This window comes from Saccopteryx leptura, chromosome 10 (genome assembly GCF_036850995.1).
Source record: "Saccopteryx leptura isolate mSacLep1 chromosome 10, mSacLep1_pri_phased_curated, whole genome shotgun sequence".
Lineage (NCBI taxonomy): Eukaryota > Metazoa > Chordata > Mammalia > Chiroptera > Emballonuridae > Saccopteryx > Saccopteryx leptura.
This window is the reverse complement of record NC_089512.1, coordinates 13,363,882-13,375,916: the sequence shown is the minus strand read 5'-3', so window position 1 is coordinate 13,375,916 and position 12,035 is coordinate 13,363,882. Positions and strand designations below refer to the sequence as shown.

Genomic DNA, 12,035 nt, shown 5'->3' with positions numbered 1-12,035 from the left:
AAAGGAAAAATTTTACCTTTACAATAAGAGACACAGAGAAACTACCTTTGCTTATGATCAAAGAGCTCATACAAAGCAGAAAGCACATGATGGAGAAGCCAGCTCCCTTACCTAATGTATAAGATTATAATATGGACCTTTGACATGGCAATAATACAAGAAATAGGGACATGAGATAGAAACATAGTTCTGAAAAGACTGAACTTTAAGTATAGACGATATGACTATGTGCCTAGATATTCAAGAGTATCAAATGAAAAACTATTTGAAGATACAGAAAGACAGTTCAGAGGCAGCTTAAAGATAATGGGAAAGTGGGGCACAGGTGGAAGTCAAGTCTAATTTTACCACTTGAATTCAGAGACAAGAGAAACTTCTTGACTTCTGAATTAGTTACAGTGGTATTGGAGTTGAGGCTCCTAGTTCTAATAAACAAACACATCTACACTTTCATAACCTTTAACTCAGAAATTCTATTCTTTGAAATTTATCCTGAGGGGATAATCAGATGTACAATGACAATTAATATACAATGCTCTTTACAGCTCCAGTACATGAATTTGTAAGACATCATCCAAATCTTGTACAATCAGGAGGGTGACAATGTAAGCCATCACTCAAACAGGAATTCTTCTGAGAGGGGAAGGCAGCGCTGTTAATAATTAAACCAGGACAACAGGCGTCAACAGGGATGGTGCCAGACAAGCCGGCCTGTCTACAAGTATCATAAATATGTATTACATTTACAATCAGGGAAAAGTTACTTTAAAATCTACTGGATTTTAACAGAAAACACAAGACCAATGAACAAAGAGAGGACACAAGTTGTGGGGTCTTTCAACTAATGCAGGCTGACATACTGCCATTATCTAGCATCAAAGGATTAGAGCAACTTAGAAGGTTGGCTCGCCCAGGAAATCTACCATCTAGTTCTTGGCTCCCTCTCATGACTCCCCTGCTCACAATGTGCTGTTAGACAGGACCCTTTCCTGATCCTCTGCTATACACCTAGGAGCTCTTCATCCAGAATTTTCTTAACCTTTAGGTCACCAGAGGAATCTAACAATATCTTAAAGACACAATGAAGCAAACATCCGATAAAAGGAAAGTTACCCGACAATAGAAGACCATTCCTTTGCACACACATCTGTTCATGCATCAAGAATGACCATGCACAGAGAGCAGCTCTTATAGAATTTTCTCCCAAGTGTTTTGGAAGCTCGGAGGGTTGTCTCATTTGGCCAACCTTACCAGAAACAGGATCAGGGAGGCTGTCCAAGAGGATGGGGTATTGTATTGAGGTAGAGTCTTGAAGGAAGTCTTCATGTGCTGAGGCTGCGAGAAGGCTTAGTGTAGTTGGTGCATGAGATCTAACCTAGCCCAGGGAGAAGATTCCAGGAAGGATGGATTGAGATGGGTGCACAGGTCCTTCCAGTCCTCTATCTCCCACAATTACTCTCAAGTTTCAAGCCTGGTACCTAACAAAGTCACCTCTGTCTGTGTCAGGGTCATAACTGACCTGCTGGACCAAGAACTAGCTGCCTGTGTATTATTAGATCTCTACGCACCACCTCCTCGGGTGGAGATGACAAGACAAGACACACACTTGCTCCATGCTGCTTTTGTCTTAACTCTGATGTGCCAGGATATAAAAATTTCTGTTAGTGTTACAGCTGCTAGAAGACCTGAGAGTGACTGCTCCTTCTGCTGCTGTCATCTGTCCAAGGAGAAGTGGAACTAGCAAGTCTTTTTTTTTTTTTTTTACAAATGGGAGTGCTTTAAACTATGTCTGGCATGAGCACAGACACAGCGGGGTTGATCTACAGGAGTGGTATTGGCAGCAATGGCTTGTCCAGATCTCTGAGAGGTTTAGCATTTAGAAAATAATCTCATTATAGTTTGCGTCATCAGACAAAGGAACTCAATAGCAACATTATCAAAAGATTAATTGGAGCTGACACGCAGATTCAAGGCTGACTTTTCTTCTCTCCCTTGAATCCACTTATTACCAAAACGCTGAGCAGAACACCCTCTTTTCCCAGTGTCCTCCATCTCAATAAATGCCATCTCATCCCCATAATCCTGTCTTTCTCTCACACCCCACTTCCACTCCAGCAGCAAATCCTGGTAACTCTGCTTCCAAACACCCAAGATGTTGCCACATCTCTCCTCTCCTCTGCTACAGCTCTGACAAGGCCACCACCAGCTCACTTAGACTGCTGTCACAGCCCCTGACAGGTCTCCTGATTCCAACTACACTCCTCTACCACCATGTGTACTTGGCACAGTAGCCTGAGTATCCATGCTTTCACAGGGTAAATCTGAGTACCCCCTAGCTGAAGCCTCCAGTGGCTTCCATTGCATTAAGAATTAGGTCCACAGACCCTACAGACTCTGGACTCGTTCTGACATCAACTCCCACCGCAGTCCACTTTCCTTTCCCACCCCAGCCACTTTGGTCCACTTGATGTTCTTGGAAACACACATCAGGCCCCCTCCCAGGGCCTTTGCGATTGCTCGGAGCACTCTTTCCCCAGACACCCAGAAGGCTTGGCCTCTCACTTCTTTCAGATGGCTTTCTACTCAAACATTACCTCCTCAGGGACGTATTTCCTGATTGTGCTAATAAAGCGCTCTCTCACCTTCTCCTTTTCTTTTCTTCATGACATTTATCAGTGATCTCCCCACCATACAGAAACACACATTTGTTTGTTCAACAATTTGTTTATTGTCTGTTTCCTAAAATGTAATCTCCACAGGGACCAAGAAATTTGTCTTAAAAAAAAGAAATTACTGTATGCTCGGCACCTAGACCAGTGCCTAGAGAGAGTAGACATTCAATAAATACTTATTGAAGCAAATGACTAGTAACTAAAGTATTTCAAATTATTAACTTTATTTAATAATTCCCCAAATGGTCCCTATAATTATGTCATGGTCACTAACTTGTACTTTTAAATGCTTTATTAAATAGAAGTAGAGCTGGGAACTGAGCCTCACCTGGGTCTCACAGCAGGACAGTGTCACACACTAGAACACTGTCTATCATATGTGTGACAACAAAGGAAAAGTTTGCTCTAAAACACAATGTCTAGCCTTACTGTGCAGATATATGTGTTTTGGAAGCATGTGGGGACGAGGCAGGGAGCACAGGTTCAAGAAGCTGTCACTGGCTTTCCTTGGGAAGGAGTCAGGACAACATTGCTGCTCACATTCAGCGAGGAAGACACTGCTGAAGCTTCTCTGCGACCAAGCAAAGACATGGCCATCTGCCTTCGGATCAGATAATATTCCTAATGTTGGATGGGGACATCCTTTCTACTATGGCATTAGCTGCTAATCCTGAATGCATTGAAGAGTCACACAACAAAGTTTTAAGAAAGAGCAGTGTACGGCCACAGCCTCCAGAGAGTCTAATTTAATGGCTTTAGGTGAGTCTAGAAGTTGGTATTTCTTGACCTGTGGTGGTGCAGTGGATAAAGTGTCGACCTGGAACGCTGAGGTCGCCGGTTCGAAACCCTGGGCTTGCCCAGTCAAGGCACATATGGGAGTTGATGCTTCCTGCTCCTCCCCCCCTCCCCTTCTCTAAAATGAATAAATAAAAAACCTTTATAAAAAAAAAAAAAAGAAATATCCTTAAAAAAAAAAAAAAGAAGTTGGTATTTCTTAAAAGCTCCCCTGGTGATGTTCATGTGCAGCCAGGGGTCAGTGCGAGTAACCCTGATAGAGTGAGTGCCCAGCCTGGACAGAGCCAAATCCAAGGCATCAGGGATGACACCTGGGAACTGGAGCTGGTGTCAGCCCTTGGAAAACTCTCAGCCCAGCAGAGAGCTTCGCAGCTGCACGATCACGTCCCAATTACAACACTCAGGGCTCGACAGTTCTAGAGGTATGGAAACCCTAGGAAGAGTCAAGGAAAGAATGAATAAAAAGATTTAGGAGGCTAAAGTATAAAATACATGAGGCAAAAGTCGAAAGTTAGATTTATTGAGCCTAGAGAAGTAGAGTTAGTAGAGAAAGAGTTGGTAGAAGTAGAGTTAATTTTACAACCATCTTTAAGTATATACGTATATCCCCACAGGAAGAAGAGGTAGTATAAAAACAAATCCAGATGTGTGACATAGACACAGGAGAGGCTAACTGTTTGCACTTATACTATGTACACAAACACGCACAGATTAACTAAAGGAGATGTTCACTATGTGCCGGATGTCTTCGTAAGCTCCGTGTGGAGCTGCACATATATTCATTCCTGTGGACCTCTCTCAACCCTATGAGATAGATAAAACTGTATTCTTGTTTTAGGATAAGGAATCTGAGGCACTCAAGGGTTAAGTAGCTTTGTTACTGTGTAGAACTGGAATTTAAATCTAAGCAGACTGGTTGCAGAGTCCACGGTCTTAAGCATTACTTCGTAAGTATGTATATGTATGTACATAAGGCATCTGTGTATTATGTATCTATGTGCATACATATATATGATGAAATGCTGTGTGTGGGTACAGGTATATCTACCTACCTACCTTTGTGCACATGTACATACTAGACAGACATGCACTGCTATGTATGAGCACACACACACCAGATATACCTATAGATGCACAGATAATGTTTTAAAGAACACATGTGCCCATTTTGCTTTACAAGAAGATGCACAGTTTCCTTTAAATACTTCTTTAGATGATAATTTATAATACTGGGACTCACAAATAAGTGAGCCAAAATTTGAAAGACCAAAACACTTCAGTTATCATGTGATAAGCCATTACAAATCCTTTGCCCTGAAAGTTTTTTGAGATGGATTAAAGGGAAGGCACAAATAGTTCAATGGGAAGTCTTGTGCATTTTGTCCTGGGTTATTTTAGCGTGCATGTGATAGACAAATTCGGTGAAAAATGTGTTCTTTCTGGGATTTTCCCACTGAACTAGAAACAAACATAAAAGACTGACTTTTAAAGGTTGAGGCTCTGCTATTCAGTGACTCAATGTCTCAATTGTTCTCTAATTGGCTAATTGGCGGTAGGAGAATGGGGGAGGAGGGGAGTGGATTGGGGAGGATGGCGTGATCCTGCCTGCACATTAACAAGACCATGAAAAAGCTTGTGTGAGTTTTGTTTTGCTCAGCCTGTTACTTTTTTTTTTTTAATATTTTATTTATTGATTTTTAGAGAGAGAGGAGTGAGAGAGAGAGAGATAGACAGAGAAGGGGGGAGGAGCAGGAAGCATCAACTTCCATATGTGCCTTGACCAAGCAAGCCCAAGGTTTCGAACCGGTGACCTCAGTGTTCCAGGTCGAAGCTTTATCCACTGCACCACCACAGGTCAGGCTTGGCCTGTTACTTTTTTAATCCAGCCAAGGCCAGAAAAATTGCTCAGCTGAGGCCAGCTCAAATTGGCAGCCCACAAAATCATAAACTAAACATTTTGGAGTGATTTTTCTAACATAGCATATACCTTTGTTCTCAGAAAGATGGTAGTAAGCAGCTCTTATATTTCTTCTACTCATGGCAAGTCCAGTTTTATTAATAATCCTTCTTTCTCAATAGTTGATTGAAAGACTTTAAACTGAGTATCAGTGACCTAGCTCATATAACCCAGCTCTCTTACTGTGGCCAGAGGGCTGAATGCTTGGTGGTCATACCTGGATCCTTCCCAGGAAATGGGGTAATAGAATGACTTGAGAATGTGATAATTCTCAAAAGGCAAAAAAGTACTGGATGCTCAGTGAACAGGATACTCTGTATCTTGTTTTCTGTAACATGAGAATTCAACTGCTGTGAAATTTCTAACTGGTTGGTCATTCATTGCCTCGTAGAGTCTGTCATCAGCACAGACGCTGGAGCAATTCATTCATTAATTATCCGACTTACATGATTCCAAACATGGAAGATCACTAGGAAAAACTGTCCATCTAGAACAAATTTTGTATTTTGGGTACTTTATTATTTGAATTTGCAGATAACTAATTTTCTGCCCTATTTCATCCTTAAAGCATAACAGAGCCCTGTTCTCCTAAAAATGGGGGATGGATGTGTTTGGCCAATTTTATGTCCTGGCATATTATATAGGATGACACACATAGCAGATACTCCTGTGTTTATAGAATGTAGAAAACCACTAAGAAAAATGTGAAGAAAGAGATGCTAATGCTTGAATAAAAAGTATGGAGAGAAATGACAGATAATGGATAAAAGAATATTATTTCCTTTCATCTTACTTAACGAGCTCTGTTTTCTAGCCTTTTGATTTTCTCTGGTTGACTTGTGGATGTGTTTGACTTGAATTCACGTACCCTCAAAAATAATAAAGCCTAGGCCTGACCTGTGGTGGCGCAGTGGATAAAGCGTCGACCTGGAAATGCTGAAGTCGCTGGTTCGAAACCCTGGGCTTGCCTGGTCAAGGCACATATGGGAGTTGATGCTTCCAGCTCCTCCCCCTCTTCTCTCTCTCTGTCTCTCCTTTCTCTCTCTGTCTCTCCCTCTCCTCTCTAAAAAAATGAATAAATAAAAAAAGTAATAAAGCCTAAGAGTAAGAGGTGGACATGGTGCTCGGGTAGGACTTCAGGAGGAAAGAATTGACAGGGATTAATAATCTCTCAGCAGATGAAAATTGTACAGGTTCCCTCTGTCTGAGTACACCACTCAGGGATCAATAAATGCATTATAAAACATCCATAGGATGGTATAATCTGCAGTTGTTAAAATAGTGACATGGGAAAGTGTACATAATATTTTGCCAAGTGAAAAATGCCTCTAGAAGTACATTATGTCATCATTTTCATAATGTATATCTATATTATATATATAACAAAATATTACCAGTGTGGTCTCCAAAGATGTAATTTGAGCGCATTTCTCCCTTTACTGCTTCCTTATGTTTTATAGGCTCCTAGTGTAAGAATGTGTTACTTTTATAATTATGTGAAAATAAAAATGCAAAATGTAACAATCAACTACGGTAGTACCTCACAGAAAGTCATGCTGACAAAATATTTGCAAATGGAAAAAAACTGATTCATGTGCCCCTGTTGTATCTATTTTGAAATCAGTATTATAGGGTGATGGGGAGAATTTTTGAGGGTTGCCAGATCTAAGGCAACAGAGTATGCCCTCTTGTTAAACCCTGGTCCAAAGTTTTTTTTGGTTTTTTTTTAAGCTTAGTTTTGTTTTTTTTTTTAATTCATTTTAGAGAGGAGAGGGAGAGATAGAGAGAGAGAGGAGAAACAGAGAGAGAGAAGCGGGGGAGGAGCTGGAAGCATCAACTCCCATATGTGCCTTGACCAGGCAAGCCCAGGGTTTCGAACCGGCGACCTCAGCATTTCTAGGTCGACGCTTTATCCACTGCGCCACCACAGGTCAGGCCTGGTCCAAAGTTTTTACATGCTTTAACTCATGTACAGCTCACAATATCCTATGAGGCAGTTACTAATGTAATCATCCTACAAATAAAAAAAAAAGAAGCACAGAGATTTTAAATTAAGATGTGTTCATGTCAGACACCAGGGTTCTTGCTCTTGACAACTATTCTATAGTTCTCTCCTGTACCGTGAGAAAGAACATTCCAGAGTATCTCTCATCTGAAAAGAAAGGACTTCTCAGAAAAGAAAGTAGATCTGTGAGCAGAAAGCTCAAATAGCTACTAGATGACCTTGACCTTCCTCCTCCTTGTCTACTCATGGAGGAGTTCACCTTGAGCTTTGAGGACAGCATCGACCATGTAGAAGCTGGCGCATAGAAAATCACTGGAATGAATTGTGTGTCAGATTCCCTCTGACTTACAACCCAGTTTATTTAGTGAATGAGACCATTCTAAATCATCTAGGCACTAGCCAACCCACTTCCTGAGTGAGCTCGGCAAGATCAGCTGAGCCAACCCAATTCCAAAGACTCCCCCAACCAACCCACAGAACGATGCACTAATAAATGCTTAATGCTTGAAATTGCCAAGTTTTGAGGTAGTTTGTTATACAGTAGCAAAACCTAATCAATACAGTGTTCTGGACATGATGAGGACTTGGATGGAGTCTTTCCCTTGATAACCTGACTCCACTTTGACCCTTAATGTCTGGATAGAACCTCTGAATTTCAATCAAACTCCACATCAGGTCCACGGCCTTGGCAAATTAGCTCCCATCCCCTGCAACAGTATTGCCCAGTTCCTCCGAAAAGTGGCCCCTGGAGGCTGCTGTCTCTCAACTCACATTACCTTCAACATCCTTTCATAGGGAGGACGTAGAGCTTTATGGATTCCTTTCAGGTCGTATAAGAGCCAAGGAAGTGTCCGGGTGCCATCTCCTGTTCTTTCTCACCCTAAATCTGCCACAGTTCCATTCCTGTTGGCTTGCAGCTGCTCCGGGTTGCCAGATGGAAGCCATGTGAAGCTGTCTCCTTCCAGAGCTCCAGACTGCCTGTGGGAATAAACAGAGACCAAGGAAATAGGAAAACCACCATCACTTAGGTTTGGTAGAGTCAAAGCCAGGCAGGGTAGTAGGAAAGCTTTATCATCAACGAACTAAAGAAGGCTTCAGATGTGCTTGGATTAGAGGTTGTTGACATAGGAAATCTGGAGGCAGGGTACCCAGAACTGGGGAATCTTATGTGATTGGTTTAGAAAGCCTATTTGGCTTACTCTGATTGGTCCCGAGTCAGAAGTTGGGGCAAAATTTAGAAAAAAATGGCAATGATTAACAAAGTGTTAATTGCTCTGCAACAATTGCTATAAAGGTTGTGTTTTCACGTCTTCAGCTGGTTGCTGCAGAAGTTTGTAAGTCAGCTTTCAATTGTCATCTATGAGAAGGCCGTTTTCATTTGCATATTTAGTCTCTTGGTCTCCCTTCAAGACAACCTCTCACTTGCAAAAGGTTGACCAATTCAGGGAAGGCTATAAACCCAGATCTTCACTGTTTGGGTTTGTTCAATTGTCTTTGTGATTAACTGTCTTATAAGATCATCTTGAGCTTGTTTTTGTATAACCCTGGTGATTATCTGTTCAGAGAGCAGCCATGCAGTAAGGACTTAAGATTCTGGAGAGGATGCAAGAGACCAGCATTATGACCACTCACAAAAACTAAAATAACAGTCCCTATAAGACACTTTAGAACCAGGATTGCCATACCCAGGCCAAGTGAACAAATCACATGGGCCATAAGCATCAACCTTAAAAAGCCAAGTGGCTTTTTCTTTAAGAAAATGATGTATTGTTTGCTGTACTTTGCCTATTTCATTAACCTAAGTACAGCAATGAAGAAGTGTTAGAAATGGCATAGGCACTGCCATGGCTAGCCAGCAAAACATCTAGAGGAATACAATAGTCCAGTGGTCAGCAAACCACGGCTCACGAGCCACATGCGGCTCAATCAGATTAAGGACATTTTTAGCAAAGCTCAGTTTAGGAGTACCCTAATTAAGTTAATAACAATGTACCTACCTATATAGTTTAAGTTTAAAAAATTTGGCTCTCAAAAGAAATTTCAATCATTGTACTGTTGATATTTGGTTCTGTTGACTAATGAGTTTGCCGACCACTGCAATAGTCCATCACTACTTGTGATAATGAGTTGCAATTGGCCTGTATTTCATCTCAGGTGGAGGTGGTATTGCTAATAACTTCTTCCAGAGTTAATAATAAGTTTCTCATAGTGCTTTCTGCTTGTAAGTTTCCCACCGTTGGGATCACTGCTCTGATTGTTGATGTATACAATTCATTAGTAATTGCCCCGGTTGGAGCGCCTGAATAATCGAGGGCTGGCTTGTTTGAGAACTTGCAGCTGAGTTAGTGATTGCCAGAATTAGGGTTTCTGTATACAGACAAGTCTTGGAATACTGTTCCTAAAGTGCAGGAGGTATTACTCTGAGGCAAACAAGACCAGCCATCCTGGCTGCAAAAGAAATAGTATCCAATAGGGTGCACATGGAGATTCAGGAGAGAAGGAATTGTTGACAATGGGGGAGGGGGTCAAAAGAAAGGCCTTACATGAGTCTACTTACATATTTGGATTTCTATTAGTATCTTCCAAGTGGTGAGTGATTGGCCCATGACTCCATGGAGGTTGTTGAATTCAAAGGTAGAACCGATTGCAATTGGTTCTTTTTCTGGAAGAGAAGAGCTCTTCCCAAATTTATATATCGATTTATTTAAGGTCATTTGTCCACAGAGATGTAAATGCCACTATCTGTGATTCCCTATAATCTTGTTTGATAAGACTGACATTGTCCAGAGGATTTTTTTTTTTTTTTTGGTATTTTTCTGAAGCTGGAAACGGGGAGAGACAGTCAGACAGACTCCCGCATGTGCCCGACCGAGATCCACCCGGCACGCCCACTAGGGGCGACGCTCTGCCCACCAGGGGGCGATGCCCTGCCCCTCCGGGGCGTCGCTCTGCCGCGACCAGAGCCACTCCAGCGCCTGGGGCAGAGGCCAAGGAGCCATCCCCAGCGCCCGGGCCATCTTTGCTCCAATGGAGCCTCAGCTGCGGGAGGGGAAGAGAGAGACAGAGAGGAAGGAGGGGGGGGGGAGAAGCAAATGGGCGCCTCTCCCATGTGCCCCGGCCGGGAATCGAACCCGGGTCCCCCGCACGCCAGGCCGACGCTCCACCGCTGAGCCAACCGGCCAGGGCCCAGAGGATTTTTATCATGATGATCTGATGATGGACGGCATGTACTGCAATCAGTACTATTCAGGGCAGAGGCTACTGTGTGCGATAAGCTAAGAATGGTGTTAGAATGACTATGTTCTGACCTAACAATTATAATAATGAGATAAGAAAAGAGAAAAAGGGCCATCATGGGTGAGTAATAACCGGGGGTCTGAGGAGAGGGATGGTTATAAGTAAGCAGGTGTATAACAAAACAAGAATTAGTCAGGGATCTTAGTCCCATGCCTTGGGCAGCAACTGTCCACTATCCTAAATTATCTGCATTTCCCAAAGATCCTGGGTCAGCTGCCTACTTCCAAAGAGTAGATGCCACTAGCAGGTCTCTGAGAACCCTAAACGTGAGGTCTCTTATTGGGGTCGCCTGCCAACTGTGTGGAATTCTGAATTACTTCTTTGGTTGTGAAAGTGGAACCCAAGGATTAACTTGCTGGAGTTTCACTACTGTATTTTTTGTTAACAGTATACGATAAAGTTCCTGCCAACCAATGAAGTTCAAGAGTAGCATTTCTGTGATGTTTTTTCCAATAGATGAAATATCCTGGTTTAAGATCAGGAGGCAGCCGACGTTGTTTAAGAATATGTCATGGAAAAGCAGCCTTATCTGTTGATGATAGGATAGAATACCTGAGTCCCTTGCAACATTTTGCCATCTCCGTATGTAACAGGGCAGAATATTAGAGGTGAGATCCCTAAGTGCATTCATAGGTCTTCCAGTTACCAGATGATAGAGGGATAACTGATGTATTCCTGAGGGAGCAGGCTGTATGGCCATAATTTCTTACAGTCTCATCTTTTCTCCTTGTGCAGGATTGAATTATGGTCTAATCAAATTCTGTTGAAAATGTTTTGGGTGTGGCTTTTAGTGGACTAAATTTGGGGTCTCTCAGGGGTTCAACTCTCCAGCCCCCTCTGTATTCATGGTCCTCTCAAATGCTATATTGTTTCCATCTTGTCGCCATCCTCCCCAGGGCACCAAGAAAGATTCAGTCCTGAATCCTTGGTAGAACTAAATACTGTGTTTTAGCTATTTGTTCCAAGTGATTCTCTTGCTGTCCTGGGAGTGAGAGTGCTTCATTTTTCCTTCCTGTAGGGTGGAAGCTTCCTCCACATGATATTCCCTTTCTTCCCCACCTTTAGATTTTTATCTTCCAGTGGGATCCACTTTTCTGTCTCCTGGAGCCATAAACCTCTCAGCTCTGTCTTTTTTTTTTTTTTTTTTTTTTTCATTTTTCTGATGCTGGAAACAGGGAGAGACAGTCAGACAGACTCCCGCATGTGCCCGACCGGGATCCACCCGGCACGCCCACCATGGGGCGACGCTATGGGCGCTTCTCCTGTGTGCCCTGGCCGGGAATCGAACCCGGGTCCTCCGCACGCTAGG

General features: G+C 42.6%; 1 long non-coding RNA gene across 2 annotated transcripts in view; it reads right to left on the bottom strand.

Annotated features, from left to right (window-relative positions):
* LOC136382144 (uncharacterized) overlaps positions 1-12,035 on the bottom strand; it is a 93,138-nt gene that overhangs the window by 75,521 nt on the left and 5,582 nt on the right. The window contains exon 2 of one of the 2 annotated variants that reach the window (XR_010747207.1): positions 8,206-8,407. This is a non-coding gene — a long non-coding RNA (uncharacterized lncRNA). The remainder of the gene's footprint in view (positions 1-8,205; positions 8,408-12,035) is intronic. The other variant, XR_010747208.1, reaches the window with a different exon arrangement.